The sequence below is a fragment of the Cupressus sempervirens genome, chromosome 6 (assembly GCF_028749045.1).
Source record: "Cupressus sempervirens isolate cs-2001-9-10 chromosome 6, ASM2874904v1, whole genome shotgun sequence".
Lineage (NCBI taxonomy): Eukaryota > Viridiplantae > Streptophyta > Pinopsida > Cupressales > Cupressaceae > Cupressus > Cupressus sempervirens.
The window spans coordinates 393954540-393967326 of NC_143123.1; positions in this window are offsets into that span (position 1 = coordinate 393954540).

Here is a 12787-nt window from a genome sequence, read left to right on the forward strand (position 1 = left end):
AATGGTGGAGAAAAACCTTCATAGGTGTTATGGTAGAATGATATTTGAGAAGAGCCCAATCCCTTTTGCTTCCTTCAATCCAATTCCCTAATGTCTCTAAAAGTAGAGAGTGGATGAACATCCTCTAACTCCTCTAAGGGCCTCTAAAAAGGTCTCCAAAATCCACCCACTAACTAGCAATAAACTTATAATTGACCCTAAGTCCCTTGGCCATCACCATTTCCCCTATCATAAATGCAAGATTGGAAAGGAGTGTGGGTTTGGGGAAAGGTCAAGGGTTCACTCAATTTTAGAAACATGTAGGAAATGGGATATTAAAAGGGTCACCAAGGCCACTAGAGGGTTCTAATAGTGTTAGAAATATCCCTAATCCATACCCCTAACACTTAGGTACTTAGATTTCACTAAAATTAGACCTTAGAGCCACTTTTTGGCCTCTATTAAAAGTGACTAGAAAAATTTGAATCCAATTAACCTGATTAATGGGACTTTACAAGTATCTTTAATGAAAGTGGTTTAATTAGGTCCCTAATAAGTCAGTTAGGTTTAGGGTTACATATCCAACCTTTGTAGACATGTCGTTACACTTACACATGACAAGTGTCAAGTGGCACTATAAATCACATTACACAACATTTGACATGTCACTAATTGCATATGAAAACACCTAATATATGCATATAAATTATGATCATGAATTAAATCACTTAACAATGAGTTTCAAATCTCTTTATTAGATTCAACCTTGTCTTTACAGTTTACACACAGGGTTGGTTATTGTTTCTTTAATAATTTTCCATGGTAGCTTTCTTGCACACTCAATTCAAATAATAGTAGTTTGATGAAATCACATGTATATATAAATAAAGAAAATTGTTTAATAAATTGAATGAACAATCTACATTATCATTTTAATAAAATTTTCCCATCTTTGGACATTGATTAAATATAACTAATTTGCATAATTGAATTAACTGTTTAACATCTATAATTTTATTTCAATAAACTTATTATTTCTAATAGTATGTGTATAAAGTACTTATGTAATTCAACACCATGATGTAGTCCATCAGTTTCACTATTCAAAATTTTAAACATAATTCACGAGTTATTCTAAATCTAATTTCGATCAATCTAATATTATCAAAATGAACTATCTAAATACATATAATATACTCATCTAGGTAGCATAAATAACATCATCATCATAAAGTAAAACACCCCATCACATTGTTAGTACAAATCAATGTTTAAATAGTCAAAAAATGTAGCAAGTATCGAATCACAGGGTATCAAAACATGAACATGTCAACTAATATCAATTTCCATTAGAACACCTAAACAATAAAACTTGAATTCATATCCGTAAATTTCTATTACCTAGTTATGTATATGTATCCTATAAAACACACAGAATGTTTATGATTTAAACCATAATTTTGAGTAACCGAATAACTTGTCCCAATAGAAAAATATAACCTCTTGTACATGATACCATAACAACCTTATCACATCATAATGTACTTATAATATTTAAAATTAAGCTACTTAAGGGAACTTCTAGTGAGTTGATAATCTTTTTTCTTTGAATTTCTAATGATTCATAAAAGGGTAAGTATTAAATTATGTAATTACAACAATCATCAAATCATTATATGTAAGATAGCCAAATTTTACCATAATCTTCTCTAGATTGTTTCTAGTAAGAACAACATCAATTTTCCCTACCATTTCCTTGTTGTGTACATATATCCATTTAAATCTCCTATAAAGGACTTAATAAAAAATCCATATTTAAATAAGTACATACAAGGAGGGGTCTTACACAAAAGTCAAAACTAATTTGACTTCTTACTGATGATAAACACATAATATAATTTTCTCAAAAAATATAAGGATACCTCATTATTATTATAGGGTGGTTTGTTAAACACCATATAGGACCTATCCCAAAAAGCTAATTTGACCACCCTATGAGCATACCAATGAATAGGAAATTGAGGGGTGGTTTCCTCTAGGATGAGGCTAGTATCAAGATTTGTAAAAAGGGCACATATGCCACCTTTTTCATGTTTTTATCTTTTTCTTGAACATAGGATAACCCATCCACATAATATGCATGATATAGGTCTATGAAAGATCAAAGTCAACCAAACTATGCCCTTAAGTGGTAAGGAAAAACTAGCAAATCAATGTAATGTTAACTTGGTGCATAATTTTGAAGTAGTTATGGACTTTATATCAGAAAGTTGTAACAAAGGAATATCTAGTAAATCAAATAATAATTTCTTTTAATAATATTCTAGATATAAGTACACATATGCTCATATATGATGTTAAATTTCTAACCATGTTAATCCTATGGGTCTGACAATACAGATCGTACCCTCTCTTATGGATAATATATCCTATGATTGGTAATTGATAACTTGTATATACTTCTCCTATAGGTCTCGGTGATTTCAAGAGATGTCTTTGTTTGTTGGTTTACTAATCTAACACTTAGTAATTACTAATCTAAGTCTACTTAAATCGCCAACTTAGGAAAGGTCATAACTATTGACAAGTTAAGGGTTATATCCCTTGATGGACGTACCCTCTACAAAGGATATATATTTGGTTGTGGACTATAGTTTATGGGATACACAATACATAATAGTCTAATCCTATAAACATCCTACTTCCAGTGAATCATAAGTCTAAAATATTCTATATTATTAGATTAATAATAGAGCATTGGATCTACATTCAAGATAATTATAACTTCATCAAACAATTTGAATATTTATAGAAAGAAGAAGATCATTCTTAGCCATTCAAACTGAACTCAAAGTTTGATACAAAGTGCAAAGAATTAGCAGAATCTTGAAATGGTATTAGATAAAAGTTATTAAATCTAGGGCTCTGCAAATTTAGTCATCAGACTTTATATATATTCTTAGTAATTTTCTCCTATTTTCAATGGCATATACAATTAGACTCGAGGATAGGTTTGATGGGAAAGAACACTTTAAAGCCTGAAAATTCAGAATCTTATTGATTCTTCAAGAGAACAATGTAAAACAATTCATTGATGGAGCATCCAAACAACCCCCAATTGAACCTCACAAATCCATATGGAGCAATGGAAATATAAATGCTATTCAAATCATCTTGGATGGAATTAAAAATGATATCGTACCTATGCTTAAAAAACATCAAACTACCTATGATATCATGAATGCATTATGAAATGCATATGAAATAAACAAGCAACTAGGGTTCTTGCACTAAAAAGACAACTAAATCACATCCAAATAAAGAAAGGAGAATCAATAAACTCTTATTTCCTAAGAGTTTTTGGCATTAGAAATGAATTATCAAGCATAGGAAGGATCATTAATGAAACTGAACTAACATTCATGGCTATAGATGGATTACTAGATTCATGGGAAATATTCACACAATGAATAAGTGCTAGATATTAGCTTCCAAACTTTAATAGACTCAAGTATGATTATCTTCAAGAAGAGTCTAGAAAACTAAAGAAAGGAGGGAAACCAAAAGTAAAAGATGAAGAACTTCACATTCTTAGTGAAAACTCCTATAAGGGAAAGAAGAAGCATTTCAAGAAGAAAAGGGGAAATCAAAAGAATGGAAAGCCCAAGAAAGATCTATCTAAAATAAAGTGCTTCAAATGTGAAAAATTTGGATACTGTAGATCTAATTGTCCTGAAAATTCCAAACAAGAAAATTGTACTAATAACATTAGAGAAGAAGATACTTATGATCCTAAGAATTGTGTTTTGTATTCCTCTCTATCAAATGAAATCTCAAATAAGGCATGGGTAATTGATAGTGGATCTTCTAGACATATAACAGGATACAAAGAAACTCTAGATTCTTTATCTGAGAAACTTAACGGTGAAGTTACCATTGGTGATAACTCTGGACACTCATTTGAAGGAATTGGAAGCTATACTTTGAAACTAAAAATAGGAAATACTCTTCTTTTCAAAGGTGCACTCTATGTACCAAGGATTAAAAGAAACCTAATCTCAATTATAGTACTTGAAGATGATGGACACAATGTTGCATTCATGGATGGAAAAGTATTAACTTGGGCTAAGAACTCTTCCATCAAGAAAGAAAAGTTAATTGGTCAAAGAAAGGGATATTTGTATGAGTTGAATATAGAATCTAGTCAACCCATTCAAGCCCTAGTTTACAAAGCTAAAGATTCAAATGAAATATGGCATAGAAGATTAGGGAATCTAAATTTTAAAACTTTATCAACTATGGAAAATATGGTTACTGAATTACCCAACTTAAATAAAGATCGCCCTAATATTTGCAAGGGATGTACTCTAGGTAAAAGCAGTAGAAGTCCCTTTCATGATAGTACTAGGAAAACAAATAATGTACTAGAGTTAATTCATTCATATTTATATGGGCCTATGTTCATTTCTTCTCTTGGAGGATTTTGGTATTATATCTTGTTCATAGATGACTTCTCTAGGAAGACATGGATTTATTTCTTAAAATGCAAGGAATCAAAAGAAATGCTACAAAGATGTAAAGAATTCAAAGCATTAACTAAATTTTTTTTAGGACATAAAATTAAAACCCTTAGAATAGATAACAAAGGAGAATATACCTCAAACTTGTTTAAAAGGTTTTGTAAAGAATGAGGGATCAAGAGGGAGTACACTATTCCTTATAACCTAGAACAAAATAGGGTAGCTGAAAGAAAGAATATGACAATTATAGAAGCTTGTAAGGCTATGATTTTTGACCAAAATCTAGAATACTATATTTGGGCAAAGGCCTCTTCTACTACTATATATATTGAAAATAGAAGCCCTCAGTCCTATCTTAAAGATAAAACTCTTAAAGAAGTATTTAGTAAAGTAAAACCCAATATAAGTCATCTCTAAATTTTTGGATGTCTTGTATATATTCATCTTAAAAAAGAAAAGAGAACCAAGTTAGAACCCTCTAGGAGGAAAGGTATCTTTGTAGGGTATAGTGAAACTTCTAAAGCATATAGAATTTTCATACCTAGACAAAAAACTATTGAACTTAGTAGAGATGTAATCTTTGAGGAAGATCTTGCATTTAAAAGAGCCATAAGTTCTAATGAACCTTCTCCTTTATCAAGTTTTGAAAGAAATAGTGAATCTAGATCCCAAAGGAAGAACTTAGAAGAGATCAAAGATGAAATTCAAAATATGAACTTTGAGGAAAATTCAAAGAAAAGACCACTTTGGGCCATTAAAATAGTTGAAGCAGCTCAAGACTAGAGAAAGTAAAAGGCCTAAAAGATTCTTTGGTTATACAAAAAACATGATTGATTTATCCAAAACAGAGCCAACCAATCCTTCTGATGATATTAAACATTCAGCCTAGAAATAAGCTATGATAGAAGAATACCAATCAATTATGAAAAATGATGTTTGAGAAATTATTTCAAAACCTAAAGGAAAATTTGTTGTTTCTTCCAAGTGGATATTTAAAATAAAGCATGCTACTGATGATAGTATTGATAAATATAAAGCCAGATTTGTAGTCAGAGGATTTTCTTAGAAAGAAGGGATTGATTATGAAAAAACCTTTGCTCCTATTGCTAGATATACCTTTGTACGAGCAGTCTTAGCAATTTCCACATCAAAGTGATGGAAGGTACATTAGATGGATGTAAAAATAGCATTCCTAAATGGAAAGATTTTAGAAGAAGTCTATTTAGAGCAACTAGAAGAATTTGAAACCCATGATCCTAATGCATTTTTTTGCAAGTTCAAGAAAGCTCTCTATGGGCTTAAATAGGCTCCTAGGGCTTGGTATGAAAGGATTGATAAATATCTCACTAGTTTAAATTTTTCCAAGAATGAAGCTGATCCAAACTTATATTATAAAAGAGATAAAAATGATATGGTAATTCTAATATTGTATGTTGATGATTTATTAATCATAGGTGATGATCATCTTATAGATTAGTGCAAAATATATATAACTAGAGAATTCAAGATAGAATACTTGGGGCTTCTCCATTACTTCCTAGGATTGGAAGTACAACAGAATCCTAATAGTATCATACTTAATCAAGGAAAGTACACGTCTGGTATCTTGAAGAGATTTGGAATGTGGAATTACAAGTCTATGTCTTCTCCAATGGAGACTAGTTTAAATAAACTTAAAGAAACATCTATAGAATCATCTCCAATAGATTCTACCCTCTATAAACAGATGATTGGGTCCATTATGTACCTAGTAAATATAGGACCTGATATTTTCTATGTTGTTAATGCCTTAAGTTAGTTTATGTGTGAACCTAAGGAGATTCACTTAGTTGTTGTTAAACACATTATGATATACTTACAAGGTACTCTTAATTATGGACTCAAATATGAGAAATTTGCTTTAGATTTGCATGGATTCACCAATTTAGATTGGAATGGAAGTGTTAAAGATAGGAAAAGCACTTCAAGATGTTGTTTCAGTCTAGGATCAGCTATGATTTCATGGATATGCAGAAAGTAGTCTCAATAGCTCAGAGCTCCATAGAAGCTGAATAAATTGCAACAACCATGGCCTCCCGAGAAGCAGTATGGCTGAGGAAGTTACTAGTGGGATTATTTGGGCAAGCCATGAATCCTATGATTATTCATTATGATAATCAAAGTTCCATCAAGCTCTTAGTGAATCTAGTTTTCATTGATAGGTCCAAGCATATTAAAATTCCTTACCATTATGTAAGAGATATGGTAGATAGGAATTCTATAAAATTGGAATACATTTACACTGTAGATCAGACAATAGACATACTCACCAAACCTCTATCTAGAGTAAAGATTGAACATTTCAGGAGGGAACTTGGTATGGTTGAGTTGTAATCCATTTGTACTCTTTTGATTATTAATAAAATAGTTTTATTTTGCTAGGCTATTGATTGTTATGGGCTCCACCATTTGTATTCATTATTTTAAGAGGTGACAATCTCTAAAAATAATGAATACTCATATAAAACATTATGAGAGGTGACAATCTCTTAAACAATGTGCTAAATAGTAGAGATCTACTGTAAGATCTAGATGAGTTCAAGATCATATTGTGATGTTAACATTGCTATGTTCATGGGTCACAAATTGGATAAAGGAAGAATCTTGGTATTCTCCTAGTTTATCCTTTATTCTAGTAGATCTTAAAAGTCAGGATCATGTTATGATATGGAAATACCAATTTCTATGAAATCATAACTTGGATAAATGAAGAGATTACCCTTCAGATTTATCCTGTATAATACCACTACTGTCATTGATTTTTCATATCATAGGTTTAAATAATATGACTTTGTATCATGTGTTCGATGATACCACATAAGAGACAGACATATAAAGAGTATTAATTCTTGCTTACTCATCTATATTGATGATTTCTAGATATAATATCTCTCTGTAGGATTATCAAGTTAAGAGAGAGTGTTAAATTCCTAACCATGTTAATCCTATAGGTCTGACAATATAGACCATACCCTCTCTTATGGATAATATATCCTATGATTGGCATTTAATAACTTGTATATGTTTCTCTTATAGGTGCCAACAATTTCAAGAGATGTCTTTGTTTGTTGGTTTACTAATCTAACACTTAGTAATTACTAATCTAAGTCTCCTTAAATCACCAACTTAGGAAAGGTCATAACTATTGACAAGTTAAGGATTATGTCCCTTGAGGGACATACCCTCTACAAAGGATATATATTTGGTTGTGGACTGCAATTTATGGGACACACAATAAACAACAATCTAATCCTATAAGCATCCTAGTTCCAAAAAACAAGAAATCTAAAATATATTATATTATCATATTGATAATAGAGGATTGGATCTGCATTCAAGATCATTATAACTTCATCAAACAATCTAAATATTTATAGAAAGAAGAAGACCTTTCTTAGCCATTCAAACTGAACTCAAAGTTTGATACAAAGTGCAAAGAATTAGTAAAATCTTTACATATGACATATTTTTCGATATTTTTAATTTCAAATAAATAATTAAATATGAATATTATACTATAAGATTTTTGGAATAAAAAACTCTTGTGTCTAACCACCTTGAATAGTTCAAAACTTTTCAAAAAATAAATTCTTTTTTATCCTTATAGTAGGTGAAGCATAGACTATGACACATCTTTTCGATTCCAAAGATCTTATACCATTTTAAAATTAGCTATGTTTCAATTAGTATGTTAATCAACACTTTGTAGGTAACTCCATTAGAAAATAAGTAATAATTACTTACTAAACTCATAATTTGATAGACATTATATCAATGGAAATCTGAGAACATTCTCAAGAAACCCTTTTCATTTCATCAAATTTGGATGAAAAAAGTTATTAGTGTTGAATTTTATGAAAGATCAACCCCACAGCTCCCAAGAATCACTTGCATGCAAACACCTATCATAGAAGAGAGAAGCAAAAGGCTATGGAGGCTGGAAATCCCATATCCATTGATGAGATATTCTTGATGACCAAAAAAAGAGATTTCTATTATCAAAAGTGAATGAATAAATTGCAAAGAGATCAATCCTTATAAAAGGAGATCAAAACCCTAACAAGGTAAGCCTTGGTTACATGATAATAATTAATAAAATAATTGAATATTATATGCTTAAAATTTAGCTTGAGTAAACTAGAGGTAATAAGTGACTTAATAATTAAATCAAAATGATTTAATTAGTAAGGAAATATCTTATTATCATAACATTCCCACTTAAGATAAACTTAAGGAGTAGCTAAAAACCTAGAAACTACTATCAAAAATATGTTAAAAACCCTACTCCAAAAAGTGATGGAAAGAATGTTCCATAAGATAGGAACAAAAGATGAACATGGAGAACACCATTGAAGCATGAAGTTGCAAATGTTGCCAAACTACTGATTTGAAGAACCTCCACTATATAGAACATGACCAATTAGAGAAGACTAAGTCTAAAGAGCTGATCAATCAAAGATGGAAGGTATCTTCATGGCCTCAAAAAATAGGAATGAAAGAATGTCTATATAGTAAATGATCCATCTCACCAAAATGCATAGGTATCCAGCCAGTATAATCGCCTCATACATAGGATCAAATATTGAATACATAGCTCACTCCATAAAACCAAGAAAGCAATAGAAACAACATAATCCCCCTCTAATGTTGAGAGGTAAGACATGAACACTAAAACTAAATGCAATATATCATGCAGAAAGAAGAACTATGAACATCGAGAGTGCAAAAGAAGTACAAACACCTATACTAGGACGTGTCACTGACATGTCATGAGGATAATGTTGTGGAAGGAACACTCACTTGAAAAAGGATGATAGAAAATATGGCCAACATAAAACTCCCCAAGGCACTTTATAATGTAGTGTATGCACAGAAAAACACAAAGATGTCCAAGATCTTGAAATGCAATAGAGTGGCACTTTATCTCAATGCATTTGCAAAAATACTACAAAAGGATGTCAACAAAGATTAAAAGAGACATAAGGCTGATATAATAGATAGTATAACCAATGAAAATTTATTATAAACAACAAAATCAATCCCTGGACCTAAAACAACCTCGGTATACATTAGAATGTAGAAAAGCAAAATCAATGGGATATGCTTGGAGCAAAATCTAGAAAACAGAATGTCTCAAAATATGTCTCTCAGAGTGCAAAATATAACTTCTGATGTTGAAAGCCAAAATAGGTCACCAAATAGAATAAAAAATCCAAATAAACTTCATAATCATGATGGGCTTAGAATCAACTTTTTGGCATTTCTTTTGGATAAAAAATGTATGGATGAGCAAGTTATGGCCAAAAAACCACATGTAGGTCAAAAAATCACTGGAAAAGAAAAAAATTACCACCTTGGGATCCATGCCAAAATGTTTCAAAAAGTGTGTCAACCAGTACCAAAAATTGCCTCAGGAAGCGTGTCAGTATGTACCAAAACTATCTCAATTTGTGCATTCTAAAATCTTCATTTTCATGCAAAAGAATCTCAATTTTTGTACCAAAAATCACAAAATTGCCACGTCAAATTTTTTCCCAAAATCTTAATTTAAAAAAAATCTTGATTTTTGTGACAAAAATCACAAAATCACCACTTTGGGAAACATGCCCAAAATCTTGATTTTCATATAAAATTTAGAAAATTATTATCTTGGGAAATGTGCAAAAAAATCTCAATTTGCATGCCAAAAAATCTAAAAATCTCTACCTCGAGAAACATTTCAAAAATTAGAAAATCATTGCCTCAGGAAAGGTGTCCAATTTGAGAGTAACATTTTTAGCCTCAAATTCCAATTGTGTCCAAATTGGACAAATTTTATATGAAAATAGAGTTTTTTGGGTGCTTTGAGCTCAACAATGATGTCTATTTGGGCTCAAAGTACACCAAAAAATGGTGACCCCCCAAATTCAATACAAAAAAACTCTAAAAAATGAAACCCTCTGAACAAAAAGCATAGATTTGAAAGCCAAGACAAACTTATCATAAATAGAACAAGGGCATGAAGATATCGAGCTCTAATTCCATGTTGAAGTTGATGAAATATCAACCCCACAGATCCCAAGAATCACCTACATGCAAGAACCTATCATAGAGGAGAGAAGCAAAAGGCTATGGAGGTTAGAAATGTCAAATCCATAGATGAGACATTCTTGATGAGCAAAAAAGGAGATTGTTATTATCAAAAGTGAATGAATAAATTACAAAGAGATCAATCCTTATAAAAGGAGATCAAAACCCCAATAGAGTAAAACCTAGGTTACATGATAATAATTAATAAAATAATTAATTATTATGTGCCTAAAGTTTAGCTTAAGTAAACTAGAGATAATAAGTGACTTAATAATTAAATCAAAATGATTTAATTAATAAGGCAATATCTTATTACTCTCAGCTACATGGTCAAATTTAGAAACACATAATAATAGGTTAAAAACCATATTTTTGGCCTTGACCATGGAGGGTTGGTATCAAAAGAAAAACCAAGCATAATTGAGTACTTGTTCCCAAATCAGATACCCAATTTTCCCGATTTTTTTTCTTAAATGTTTATTTTTTAAATTTATAATTTTTGATTTTTTTAAAAATTTAATCATACAATGACATCTTTTAGGATCCTTAGTATGTTTTTCTAAAGGCTTTAGGACATTAACTATGAATATAATGGTTCCAAAGGATAAAAAGGGATAATAGGATACCCTTTGACACTCTTTGACCCATTCAATTGCAATATGTGTGTTAATGGGTCCTAGGACCCCTGATCACATAAATCATGTTATCTAATATCTCAAAAGGCATCCCAAAATACCCTATGACCCCATTAGACCCATTTGATAGTATTAAGTGTATTTAGGGATCATAGGGTACTCTATGCCTCCTTTTAACTCATTTGAACACATCATATATGTTCCTAGGAATGCATGTTCTCATTGAATGGGTCAAACTGGGTCATAGGGCACTCAATAAACCCATTCAAACACATGATGTATTTCTTAAGAGATCCTAAGACCCCTAGGAAAATATGTTGTCATGTAATGGGCTAAAAGGGGTCATAAGGTACTTTATGACCCCTTTTGACTCATTTTAACATATAATATATGTTCCTAGGTGTCCTAGGACCACTAGGAACATATATTCTCATTTAGTAGGTCAAAAGGGGTCAGAGGCCACCCGATGACCCCATTCAACCCATCCAAACACATGATATATGTCACTAGGGGTCCTAGTACCCCTAGGAACATATGTTGACATATAATGCATTGAAATGGGTCATAAGGTACTCTATGACCCCTTTTAACTCACTAAAACACATGATATATGTTTATAGGGGTTATAGGACCCATAGGAGCATATGTTATTATTAAATGGGTCAGAAGGGGTCATAGGGAACACTATGACCACATTCAACCCATTCAAACACATCATCTATGTCCCTAGAGGTCCCCATTGGAATATATATTATCATATAATGGATAAATAAGGGTCATAGCATACTCTATGACCCATTTCGATAAACTAAACTACATGATGTATGTCCCTAGGCATCCTAGTACCCTTAGGAACATACATTGTCATATAATGGTTCGAAAGGGGTTATAAAGTACCTTATGCACCTTATGACCCCTTTGAATCTATTCAAACACATTATGTATGTCCCTAGGGATCCTAGTACCCCTTGAAACATATATTGTCAGACCATGGGTTGAAAGGGGTCATAAGGTACCCTATGACCCTTTCGATCCATTAAAACACTTGATAAATGTCCCTAGGGGTCCTAGTACCCCTAGGAACATATGTTGTCATATAATGGGTTAAAAGAGGGTCATAGGGTGCTCTATGACCTCTTTCAACTCATTCAAACACATGATATATGTTCCTAGGGATCCTAGGATTGTAGGAACATATTCTCTTATTTAATGGGTCAAAAGGGGTCATAGGGAACTCTTTGACCCCATTCAAACCATTCCAACAAATAAAATAGGTCCCTAGGGGTCTTAAGACCCCTAAAGACACATTTTATCATGAAATACATCAAAAGTGGTCATAGGTTATCCTATGAACCCTTTCAAAACATTTGAACAAATGAAGTAGGTCCCCATAGGTCCTAAGATCCCTAGGGAAATATGTTGTCATGACTACTATTGAAAGGGGTCATAGGTTTGTTGATCTCTAAGCCTAAGTTTTCTTATAGTGTCTAACACTTTTCAAAGGCAACATTGGATGGTCGTCATTGGGACCAAGCCATCTAAACA